The sequence below is a fragment of the Numida meleagris genome, chromosome Z, assembly GCF_002078875.1.
Source record: "Numida meleagris isolate 19003 breed g44 Domestic line chromosome Z, NumMel1.0, whole genome shotgun sequence".
In the NCBI taxonomy this organism is placed as follows: Eukaryota; Metazoa; Chordata; class Aves; order Galliformes; family Numididae; genus Numida; species Numida meleagris.
In genome coordinates this window covers 69,199,728-69,212,542 of record NC_034438.1, presented here as the reverse complement: position 1 = coordinate 69,212,542, position 12,815 = coordinate 69,199,728, and positions in this window count along the sequence as shown.

Sequence of the window (12,815 nt, the reverse complement as noted above, 5' to 3'; positions counted from 1 at the left end):
CAATGAAACTGGGAATGTTGGCTGGGGTGCATTGAGAGGTGAAGGGCAGCCACTGCTGAGGGACTGGTTAGGCATTGATAAGAGGGTATTGAAAAACCGCATTGTGCATCACTTGTTTTGTATATTCTTTTTTTCATTATTATTAATTATTTTCCCATCTTTTTCTCTCCTATTAAACTGTTTTTATCTCAGTCCACGATTTTAACTTTTTTTTCCAGTTCTCTCCTGATCCCACTGAGGGAGGGAAGTGAGTGAACCACTGTGTGGTGTTTTGCAGCCTGCTGGGTTAAACCACAACAAGTGTCATGGCAGCATGAGAAGCAGAAAAGTCCTTGACATAGTGAGCACTAATCATCAAGAACTAAAATGTTGGTGTGCTATAAACAATACTTTCATGATAAATCCAAAACACAGCACCATATCAGCTACAATGAAGAATAGTGACAGGGATATCAAAACCAGTAGATTACCAAATAGAAAATAGGTGAAATTGCACAATACGAGTTGTTTAGAGTTTTAAGAAAGTGAAAAAATGAATTAACAGAAATCTCTACCCATCTAATGAGAAAATATTTACTTAATTAACAGAGCATTTTAAAAGGTTTCACACCATGTTTTGTGACAGAACTAATGCAAGCTGCCATTCCAAGAGAAGACACAGCCATCACTGAAGGCATGCACACTGAATGGTGTCCACTGCCAGCTTAAACAGTGCATAACTTTTTGAGTTTTGTTAATTTGGCCTTTTAGACGTTAATTGATTATCATTATCGCAATCTTTACTTCCCCACATTTTACACAGATGTACACACTTAAGCACACAAATGAATTGGTAGGTATATACATCTCCAAAACCAAACAGTTTATAAAAATTTTTTGCGTGAAAGTCTTTATAAGCATTCAACATATGAGACAAATGTAGAATTCTTACGTGATAGGGCTACCTCAAGTGGAAGCTTTAGTTTCTTTGATTTATTTTTATCACATAGAAATGATTTACATTAAAATTTTTAAGTAAATTTTGCTTACTTGGAAAAAAGAAAACATACAAGCAAGTGCAGTTTTCACATTAGTATGCATGGGTAGACAATTTGATGCAAATTAGAGAAAAGTATGAAAACACTTGTCTTATTTGATTACATGAGGCTTTAAAAGGAGATTATCTCAACCCTTTTTTTTTCTCCCTTTCCTAATATTGTTTTCTGATATTTTCCACTGAGAAAATATTCCACTGTGTTATGAAAAGTCTTAAAGGAAGCAATGAGAAGTGGAATGTACTTGCTGCGTCCTATATCAGTAAGCCAGTGTACAAAACATGTGGCATACTCCACTCCTTGCTGTGAAACTTCAAATCTTTGCCCATCATTCTGCTGTTAGTTAGTGAGGAGTATGAGAGTTAGTGTGTTGATATTTTATGCCACATGTCCTCAATGAGCACTCAGGATGGATATATAGCAATGGGAATGAATGAGAAAGTCTGTCCCTCTAAAGTCTTCATATTCCAGTCATTTTTAAGAGAAAAGAGCATGACCTTCTTGAAAAAAGGCCAGGTTCTTCTATGTTTATGAGTGCTTGACTCCCCAGGTAGACATATTTGCTATTGCAATGTGTAGTCCTCAAAAATTATCTTTTATCCTGTTTGGTGTCTGGCACTGAGATAAAGAAAAGGGAAAGATAAAAACACAAAAGCCTAGAAATGTACAACAACTCTACATTTTAATCCAAATACTATATTTATAATTGCATATTAATAAGCAGGTATTCACTTGGTCCTTTGGAATCAGTAAGGGCAAGAGGAGATAACAACTCCCATCATATATATTTAGAGAAAGAAGAAGTCAGGGGAGCAAAATACATAGTGCATTAAATACTATTTGTTTATCCATCTGCCTTATTTTTCTTTTCCATTCAGAGATTAAGGCATATACGCATGCTACATTAAGCATTCTAGAAGAATTGTTGCAAATAGTTATCTTTTTCTAAGCATTGTTGATCTCCTTTTCTAATTACAAAAATAATTAAGAATTTGTGACAGTTATGTTCTGAATTAATGGCAAAGAAATGATCTGTAACGCGTAGAATGCTCTGTTCCATTGCCTACAACATGCTTTGGGAGAATTATTTCTATATTATGTTTTTGCTCATTTCTGCAAATAGCTCGAGTCCTCCTGGGTGCAGTGATAATTAAAAAGTGAACCAACTTACCTGTTTGGTTCATCTGAGAAGCAAAAGATTTCTAAATTGCCCAATTTATAAGTGGGCATACTTCATTTACTAGCACACGATATTAGCTAGCCACCATGTGTCTCTATAGTGATTGCAGGAGCTCTCTGAGCATGAACTATGTTTCTAGACAAGGATTAAGCACATTGTGGGAGATAAAAAAGTGATGAAGGGAATAAGTTATTCATTGTAGTATAGAATTATTTCTGAATTATTTTTTTAGTTAAAAGATCAAAATTTGCTCTAAATGTATAGTTGGCATTTAACAGCCTCCACCCAAGTCTTCTCTATACTACATGTCCTTTTCTTGATGGCAAAACATAAAAATTAAGCCAATTCCTGTGGCAACTTCTTTGCTGTGGCCTTGAGATCCGAATGAAATATATTTCCCTGTCAGATGCTGAAAGCAGTTATCCACAGTAGCTGTTGTGCTGATATTGGAACTGGATGGTAATCAGAGCCTGCTCTTGGAAGTCACGCATAATTTTGTTGCAGATCCTCCTCAATTGCCTAGGTATATCTTATTTCCCCTGCTGCAGTGAAATAGAAAACTTATAAAGTTAGCAACTATTTATCCTTGTGAATGTCAAAACTGTCAAAAATTAAGTTTACAAAGTGAATTTTTTAAACTAGAATAGGTAGCCACTAATCTGAGCAAAAACAAAATGAGGATGAACTGTAGATTACTGAAAAAGAAGTGGAGAAATGGTACAAACTAAGAAAGAGATATTTTTCGTGTTAGTTGCTGCATGGTTGGGAAGGAACTTATCTGCTGAAATTTAGGAATGACAGGGAATCTACTGTCTTCTGACAGAATTAAACATTCAGTTTCTCTAGAGACTGTTACACCTCATGATGTCAGAAGTAGCATGACATCATAGAGAGAAAAAGATCTTTACTCAGCTAAAGATGTTTTGAGTGAAGTGTAAGTCTAGGCAATCATGTGCAACACATAGTGGTTAGGCACTGGAATGGGCTGTGCAGGGATGTGGTTGAGTCACTATCCCTGGAGGTGTTCAAAAAATGTTTAGATGTTGTAATAACAGACATGGTTTAGTGGGAAATATTGGTGGTAGGTGGACAGTTGGACTGGATGATGCTGGAGGTCTTTTCCAACCTTGGTGAATCTCTGATTCTGTGATGTAACAGACATACGCTGTCCAACTTGCTTTACCAGCAGTACCAATGACCGTGTAGAAATGTTAATGAAAATTACCGTGGATAAACTTATCTTCAGGGTGAGGAATAATCATAGAATGTCCTGGGTTGGAAAGGACCTTAAAAATCATCTAGTTCCAATCCCCTGCCTTGGGCAGAATTGCCAATCACTAAATCAGGCCATTGATCATGCAGTCTGTAGTGAGCGCTATTCAGCATGTGTCTTTTATTGTCGTGGTCCCTAATTTTTATCCACAAGCTCTCAACATGACCAAATTTTTCAGAATCAGCTCTTTGCAATCTATTCACTTCCTAACATAGAAGACAACCCCCCACTCCTCCTTCCCTGCCTCTCTCTTCTGAAAAGCTTGTAGTCCTTAATCATAGGGTTCTAGATGTGTGATTTGTCTTGCTAATTTTCTGTGATATCAATTAGGTCATAGTTAAAATTACACCGTTGCTTCCAAAAACTCCTGCAGTTTATTTTCCATGATGCTTGCATTGCTCTGGTGGCAATGGAGCTGGGCTATTGGCAGTGTTATCGTCTTCAAGGAGCCTTTGAGTTCATTTGGGACAAATCTGAGGTTTTCCCTCCTGCTTCCTAAGGTGAGTGCTCCTTGGCTCTTCTCTGACTCTTAGAAATACATCCCTTATTGCCATCAAATCTAGTTTAGCCATTTTAGATCTCAGAAGAGCCTTAACATACTGGCAGAGTCAAATCATTTCAGAACATAGGGTCAAGAGTTTTTCTGAATAAAATATTACACTACTGTGTAAAATATTATACTGATTTCAACACTCATTTACACGGAAGGATCATTTGTGCCTTTACCTACTTCCAAGTCAGTGAAGGTAGAATTACACCCATGATATTTGTGTCTCTCCTCATAGATGTCTCATAGATGTTTCTCTCCTCAGCTGTTACATTTATTAATGACCTAAAGAATAAGAATAAGAATAAAAGTACAATAATGTTATTTTTTCCAACAGGGACTAAAAAAGAGTATTTTACACACTGAAAACCATACTCTGGAGGAGGTAATCACTTTATCTTAATCCATCATATAAAAAGTAAGAATTAGTATTTTGCTGTTAGATTTTCCAGATGCCTTCTTATACACATCATTTATAACAGAAATATATGTTCCTTGAATTTTCTGGCATAAATACAGTTCTGTAGTTTCTAATAAAATTCATTTGCTTCGCACTTAATCTATCACCTATAAATCTAATCTATTCTGAAGAAAAAAGAATGCTAGGTCTACTCTGAACACAGTACTGGTTGTGACGGTAGGATGTTTGCATTTTCAGCTTTTCATTTGAAATCTATAATTATATTAGGAAAACTTTTCCATTTGAGACCTCACAGAGCTTAACATTTCAGCAACTCCGTATCCATTTAAATTTTGAGATTGTTATCATTATATAGGAAGAAAAAAACACTTGCCTTCCTTCCAGAGGACAAATTGCAGTAAACTTTAATGAATACAGAAGTGCAAAATTATGATCTACCTTTCACACTGCCAACACCTGAGTCATACAAAAAGAGGGAAGAAAAGAGCCAGTTATCCACTCCAATTTGGTAATTTTCTTTCCATTTTGTACTTGTGTACCCAGCACATTCAGAGTAAGTATAAAAAATTGTTCATAATTGTTCATAAATGGTCCTTTCATGGAAAACAGAAAACTTACAAAAAAACCCCAAAAAAACAACAACAAAAAAAACCACTGGAGCTTTTCAGTTGTTGAAGGGAGTAGGAAAAGAACATGAGGTCTTAACTCATTACCATTAGCTGAGCTACAGAAAAACACTGTTCACGTCTCCACAGCAGAAAAGAAGCAGCAGGAGATTTATGCATGCAAAGACCAGTGCGAACATCTATGTACCTCCTTTTGCAAGCCAGAGCAGCCCTTTCTGAGCCTTGCATTTGAATTCCGTACCTGAGGGGAATGCTCTCCATGTATAGGTAACTGGTACCAGTATTCTGCTTGTGGACTAAGTATGACTATTCAGGAGTGGTAAGGCATGCTGTATGAGAGGACTATGCACAGATTTTGATTTCTTTTTTTAAAATGTTTATTTTTCTCATCCACAGGCCTTTCCAGACTCTAACATTATGCTCAAAAAATCATCATGAGACATGAATCTAAATTCCACCTGCAGTGAACTTTAGCAGAGGCAGGCAAGCTAACCTTTGATCAAACCCAATAAAATGAATGTCTGAAGTAGCTATTAAAATTTAGCCTGCTTTGTTGTCGAGCTGTTGTTGTCTTACCAAGGATTTAATCTTAACAGATACTCAAAAATACTGCAGAATTGACTCTACACATCCATGTCACGAGTTGGTTTACTTGAAAGTTATTTAAACAAAGTGAGGAAAAACTTAGATAAGGTTTTTCTTGTTGTTTTTAAAAAAGTGTTAAAAACAAATGTAAACAAGATAGCTAGAGTGTCATAGATTACAGTCTTTTGAAAAGAGCTTAATGATAGATAAATAGTATACATATAGCATGTATTTTCATGGACAATTCTCAATTAAATATGGTGTTATATTTTTTGTCTTACTGATAAGTTTTGCGCTAATGCACTAATGAAATAAAGAGCTTCTTTGTTTCATGCTACAATAATTTAAACACTAAAATTTGACAGACAACTTACAGTAGAAAAATGATAGACAGCAGCTGTCACTGATAACAGAATAATGTAAAAAAAAAGCAAATAATCAAACAAACAAGAGTTGGGAAAGACAGAGTATATTCCCTTTGGCAACAGTTTGATCATTTCTCCTAGGGAAAAGGTAATGTCAGAAGTTCACCTTCTATTGTAAAAATGAGCAACAGCGATATGTGAGAGTAACTGAATATTAAAGCCTTTCAGTTGTGTTTATAAGACTTTCAAAAATATTTCAACATGCTTGCAAACCACCATCACCACTTTTTCCTGCATGAATCATTTGTGTAAGTAATCGATGTGTTTATTATTCCAGCCTATGTGCAACTCATTTTCTGAGACATCTTTCTTATTTATTGCTATTTTTCTTCCTCAAGATGGAAAAAAAAAAGGAAACTGGATTTAAGAAGAGATAAAGCACCAATAATGACTCATACTCTATTTGCATTACAGGATGAAAATTCTATGTATGTATCTAGAAAGATAATTCAGATGTTTTATTTTCTCCTCAGAATATATGATAGTGTTGTTTAAGACCACTCACATTAAATATTAACTGTTTTCTGCAGCCAAACTAAACTGGGAGTAGGACTAAAAAAACATTTTTTTAATTATTTATGTGTCTTCCAGTAAATTCATATATTACCCAAAATGTAAATATGTGAAAATAGCTTTAAAAAGAAAGGAATTTTTTTCTTTTAAATTTTTTAAAAAAAAATATTTTTAGCATAAGTTTTTGAGATAGCTTAGTTTTGATATATAACTCTTTGAACCTCATTTGAGTGTTTCAGGCAATAATGTAGTCCATAAACTAGAGCACTGAAAAATAGATTGGAGAGCTAAAAAATAAAAAAAGAAAGTGATTTAAAAAAAATGAAAGAAACACCTAACAAAACGTGCTTCAAAACCAGTAATAGAAGACAATGTTACTACTGAAATGTGATAATGTATTATAGAGGCAGCAACTTAAGGACACGGTACAACACTGGGATGGGATAACAAGGATCTCAAAAGTAATGAGCCTCTTCTTTGCAAGAGGACACCTACAACCAAAACCCGCACAGGAAAATATAATGAATTTTAATTTCCAATGTATATTACTTTTTCTATGCATTAACGTTTGTGCAACTCCTAGGTACCTACACTGCATTAAAGTTATTCACAAGAAGAAACATACATTCATAGAAGCGTTGCTATTAATGTCGTGCTGAGGTGATTTAATTCAGTCAGATATATTTGCTCCTTGATAAACATTTTATACTAGGATGAACTAAACTATAATTATTATATGATATGAAATAATGTTAAAGTACAGTATTAGGAGTATTAGTGATCTAATTCTGCATTAAGAAATGACATTCCTGCATAATGCAGTTACTTTTCATGAATGAAGAAATGAAATGTTATCACTAGATAAGTTTCACCAAATGCTTTTCTTTTTACAGAAGTGGTCCAAAATTAAATTTTAGAGTTTGGTTGTTTGTTGTTGCTGTTATTTTTGTTTTCTATTTCTTAAATTCAGTTGACCATAGGAACAAAGACTGTTCCTAAAAGGAATGGTGGACACACTCCATTTCCAGAGGGGAATAAGCATCCTTTGAGTTTTTCAAAATTTTAAAGTCTTTGGGACACTCACATTTTTACTTGGAAAATCTGCCTTCTAATTTCTCAAAATATTTTATGAAATGCATCTATAATTTTTATGCTTGTGAAGGATACTTGATTCTGGCTTTGATGTTTCAGAAGCTATTCAATAATTAACCTTTCAGTATCACCTCCTTATCTACACTACATGCAAAACTAGTGTTGTATTTGGGGAATTTGAGTTTAATAAGTATAATAAATTATTTGTGTTTTTTTTTTTTTTCCCTCTTGTTGCTGTTGGTATGCCTGCCTGTGTGTGTATGCATTTATCTGCTGCAAAGTATCATGATAAAAGCTTTAAATTAATTTTTTAAAGATCAGATAACCAGAATTCTCATTAGTTTGAATGAGCTCAATTCACAGTAAGAGCTTGTATAATAATGCATATAGAAGTAAAACATCTTATAGAAGCAGAAATGTTTCATACCTCAAAATGGAATAGTTGCCTTAACCTTCATCCTGGAGCTTTGCAGTGTCTTCTTCGCAGCTGCTGCTCACAGCCGTGCTGCCCTCAGGCAGACAGCCAGAATTCATCATCTTGTAAAGTCACAAAAACTGGAAGTACATATTAGGAATATTCTGAATTCTGTTCATTACCATAAAAAAAATATATATATATATATATGTATATAAATATTGATTTTAGCTCCTTTAAATCTGAAATATGCTGTTTTCTCACAGGTTTGCACAACCTGTTCTATAACACTGTTGCCTTGAAAATACAGAAGCTGCCTCTGGGGACCACCACCTCCCAGGCCTTGTCTTTTTGCTTTTCCAAGGACAAAAGTTAATGATAATTTCTCACTCCCATTTTGGGTTACTCTAACTGGCCTCATTTAAAATCAGCTCTTTAGTTAGTATTTAATTATCAGTGCAACTTTTGAATGTAGTCCAGATTGGAGAAGAAAGTTTTTTCTCTCTGAATGGACTTCCTGGTAAATTTTATTATGTTCCTGTTTGGTTCAAAGAGTACTTTGGAGAGAACAGTTGGACTTATCATTTCTGAAAGTATAACCACAGAATCACAGAATCATAGGGGTTGGAAGGGACCTCTGCTGCTAAATCAGCTTCTCTAGAGCAGATTGCACTGGAAGGTGTCCAAGTGGGTTTTGAATATCTCCAGAGAAGAAGGGAGAATCCACAACTTCCCTGGGCAGCCTGTCCCAGTTCTCTCTCATCCTCAAAGTAAAGAAGTTCCTGTTAGTCTTATTTTCTTTCACTTTCTTGGAGATGACATACTGAATAGGCTGCTTCTTCACCTTCCAAGTATGGAGGCAAGGCTGACTGGCCTGTGATTTCCTGGGTCCTCCTCCTTACCCTTTCTGAAGACTGGAGTGACATTGGCTTTCCTCAGGTCTCCAGGCACCTCTCCTTTTCTCCATGATCTTTCGCAGATGATAAAGAGTGGTTTGGCTGTCACTACTGCCAGCTCCCTCAGCAATTGTAGGTGCATTCCATCAGGGCCAATGGATTTGTATCCTTTGAGTTAGCCTAGATGATTTCTGACCACATCCTCTTCAACCAAAGAGAAATCTTCCTTTCCCCAGACTTTCTCTTTTTTTTTTTCTCCAAGGTCTGGGATTCTGGAGGGGCAGTCTTAGCAGTAAAGACTGAAGCAAAGAAAGTAAAGCTTTCTCAGTGTCCTCCATTACCAGGGCACCCACCTCATTCAGCAGCAGGCCCACATTTTCCCTAGCCTTCATTATTATATGCTTCAAGAAGCCCTTCTTGTTGTCCTTTACCTCTCTCACCAAATTTAATTCCAAGTGGACCTTGGCTTTCCCTGATGTATCCCTTTTCAGACACTCCATAGACTTCTTCCATTTGATTTTTTCCATGAGCTCCTTGCAAATTTGTACAGGTCTCCTACCATATATGCCACATTTCTCACTCTTAGGAGTGCACCAGTCATATCCTTCTTCACAATGCATTATTTTTTGTAAATATGGACTTTTAAAATATGTAAATAGATCTACTGTAGAGATATTGAAATATGTTCTAAACACTGCTTATATCAGAAATACTACGATATTTTTATAGTCAGTAGAATTACTCAATTAATTAAATTACATAAATATAATTTCCATACTTACGTCTTTTTTTTTTTTTTTTTTTGCTTCTCAGCTCCACCATCCACCTATATATTCTTGTACTCAGCATTCACAGAATTAAGAGATACTTGATAGACCACCTACTTGTGAAAAACACTATCACAGTGTTTTGCACAACTGTTTTTAATGTAACTTGTTATAGGAAAGACACAAATGGACTTCATAGAGTCCTAGCTCATTCTATGTCTGCAAAAAAAAACAAATCACATCTAAAAAAATCATGACTGTACAATCAGATTCTGAAATGATATGCTGATAAATTTTCCATGAACAGATGAAAAAAATGCTCTAAAGTTTCTTAAAAAAGAGCTTAAGGTATATACAAAAGCTTCTCTCGAAGTAATGCCTCTTATTAGATTATGTTGGCCCACAACATCAGAGGCAGATGCTGGTGATATGGCAGTAGAGTTTGAACCTTCCTGCCAATATTCCATTCCATTTTGTTGCCGTGTGGTAGATGGCATCAAAGTGGCAGTCTGACAAAATAGCATCTGCCATGGAAGTGTCTATAGAGCAAAGGTTTGTCATTGAAATCTTCCATGTGGAAAAAATGGCACCCACTGAGATTCACTGATGCCTTCTGAACATTTATGGAGACCAGACAGTGGATATTAACATAGTGAGGCAGTGGTTGGTGCATTTCAGCAGTGGTAACAGCGATGTGGAAGACAAGCCATGTCATGGATGGTCATGCAGAGCTGGCACACCACAAAATGCAGAGCATCTCAATAAGCTCATCCATGCAAAGTGGAGGATTACGACCAGGTCACTGCGCACAGAGCTGAATCCTGGCTTCAACCAGTGATGAGACATGGCATCACACAATGAGTCTGAGTCATAACAGCAGCCCAGGGAGTGTCAGCGTGAATTTCCACATCAAAGACAATGTTCAAGACACAGCCTTCAACAGCTAAAATTACGTTCAGTCTTTTGGACTAGGAAAGAGGGTATCCTCCTGCATTTCCTGGAACCTGGACAAACCATCAAGTCTGACCATTACATCATGATGCTGAATAAGCTGAAGGATCAGTCTTCCAGAGTTGGGCCACAGAAGACAACCTTTCTCCTGCAACATGGCAACAGCAGGCCCTATACCAATCAGAAGACTGTGGAGCACACTGCCAGTCTTGACTGGATTATCTTACCTCATCCACCATACAGTTTGGATTTGTCATCTTCTGAGTTCTATGTGTTAAAGCTGATGAAAGATGGACTGGGTGGGCAATGGTTTCCTAGCAACAACACTGTCATAGCATCTGTGAAACAGTGGATTGTCTTCGTTGGTGCAGATTTTTACGAGAGTGGCATACATGCTCTTGTTCATTGCTGGTGAAAGTGCACAGAGAATGTTGATGACAGTGGAAAAATGGGGTTTTGTAGCTGAGAATTTGATCTATCAAACAATGTTATTTTGCCCTTTGTATCTGCTATAGTTTCCATGGAAATAAATAGGAGGCATTACTTTCAGAGTGACCATTCATAACTGTTGTTTTAATTTAGAGAAAAAAAAATTAAAAAGTCAATGATATTCCACTCTATCATTAGCTACTTATATTTAGTATAAAATCTTATGAAAGGAAAACCATGGACAAACCTTTGATGAACACTAATTGAACTTGGATTTCAGGCTCAGAGCATCACTTTAATACACATAGCTGATCCTTAAATTCAGTGGAGATAGTTATCAAGATTGAAGGCATAACACAACTTTTAGTAAACTTATTATTATTTTTCCTTGCATCAAGCCTCAAAATTATTTATGTTCAGTGCTAAAAATACACAAATTGGTCTTCCTAAATCAATTCCAATTTCTGGAAAGAAAAACTAGGACAGTTATTTCTAGCATGAATACAGAAATACACGATACATATCCTCAGAAAAATAGCTTTATTTGGGAACATAAAAAAACACATCTTCCATGAATAGAAGTAAATAATGTGTTAAATATTTGCAATTTCTTTAAGAAAAATTAATTATTATAAAATCAAAGCTGAAACAGAAATTCATGTGTTTCCATTAGCTTTAATGATGGGATTTCCAAAAATAGGCAACATGATTGAAGTCTCATTCTCATAAAAGCAATTAATCAAAATGTGTGTTCCAATTTTTAGCCTGTATTGGAGCATTCTGAGCCTTTTTTTTTTAATCATACTATTAACACATATATTTAGTGTAATTGGCCAGAAAAAAAAAAAAAAACCTTACAGCTGCTTTGAATCCTTAGGGACTAAAATTGACAGAAAATCCTAGATAATATATCTTCCAGTTTATAATTTAGGGAGGGTATCACTTTCATTTCAAAACACTCTATAGATTTCTTCCGTTGTGAATACATATTCTAAAAGAACTGTCATATTCTAATTATTTGGCCTGAAATACAAAAGTAAAGTGATGCAAGAACAGGGGAAAATAACTTATTTATATCTGAAACTCAAAATCTTACCACAACATTAAGAAAGAAAGCTGTGGTGCCAGTGAGAAATGCATTATTGAAATATGCAGTAGAGGCTCTGATTTTGTATTCCACAAAGATTAAACTGATGCATAGTGGAAAATCACATAAGTTTTGAAGGTAGATGATACAGAAAATTTGTCAGATAAAACAGTTCGAATCGAAGCACAATGTCTTAAACATAAAGCAAAAAAAATGGTTTCAAAGGAAAATACTCCTCTTCATTATGAGGACGTTGAAGTTATTAAGAATTATTTAGGCTGCTAATATTATATAGTTATTCAAGATCTAGAAGGTAAAAACAATACTACGCTGTACTTAGCATTAATCTATGACTTTCAGTGTCACACATAGTGTTAAATAAGCAAATGTATCTTGGATGAACTTCTTTAACTAGTGCTGATGCAAAAAAATTGCAAAGAACCTTCTACCAAGAGTGATTTTTTTTTCTGTCTTCACTTAGAGCCATATAGACAGGAGGAGAGTGAAAACAGGCCAGCACAAAGATTTCTTAAAAAGCCAAGGGGGAAGGGAAGGGAAGGGAAGGGAAGGGAAG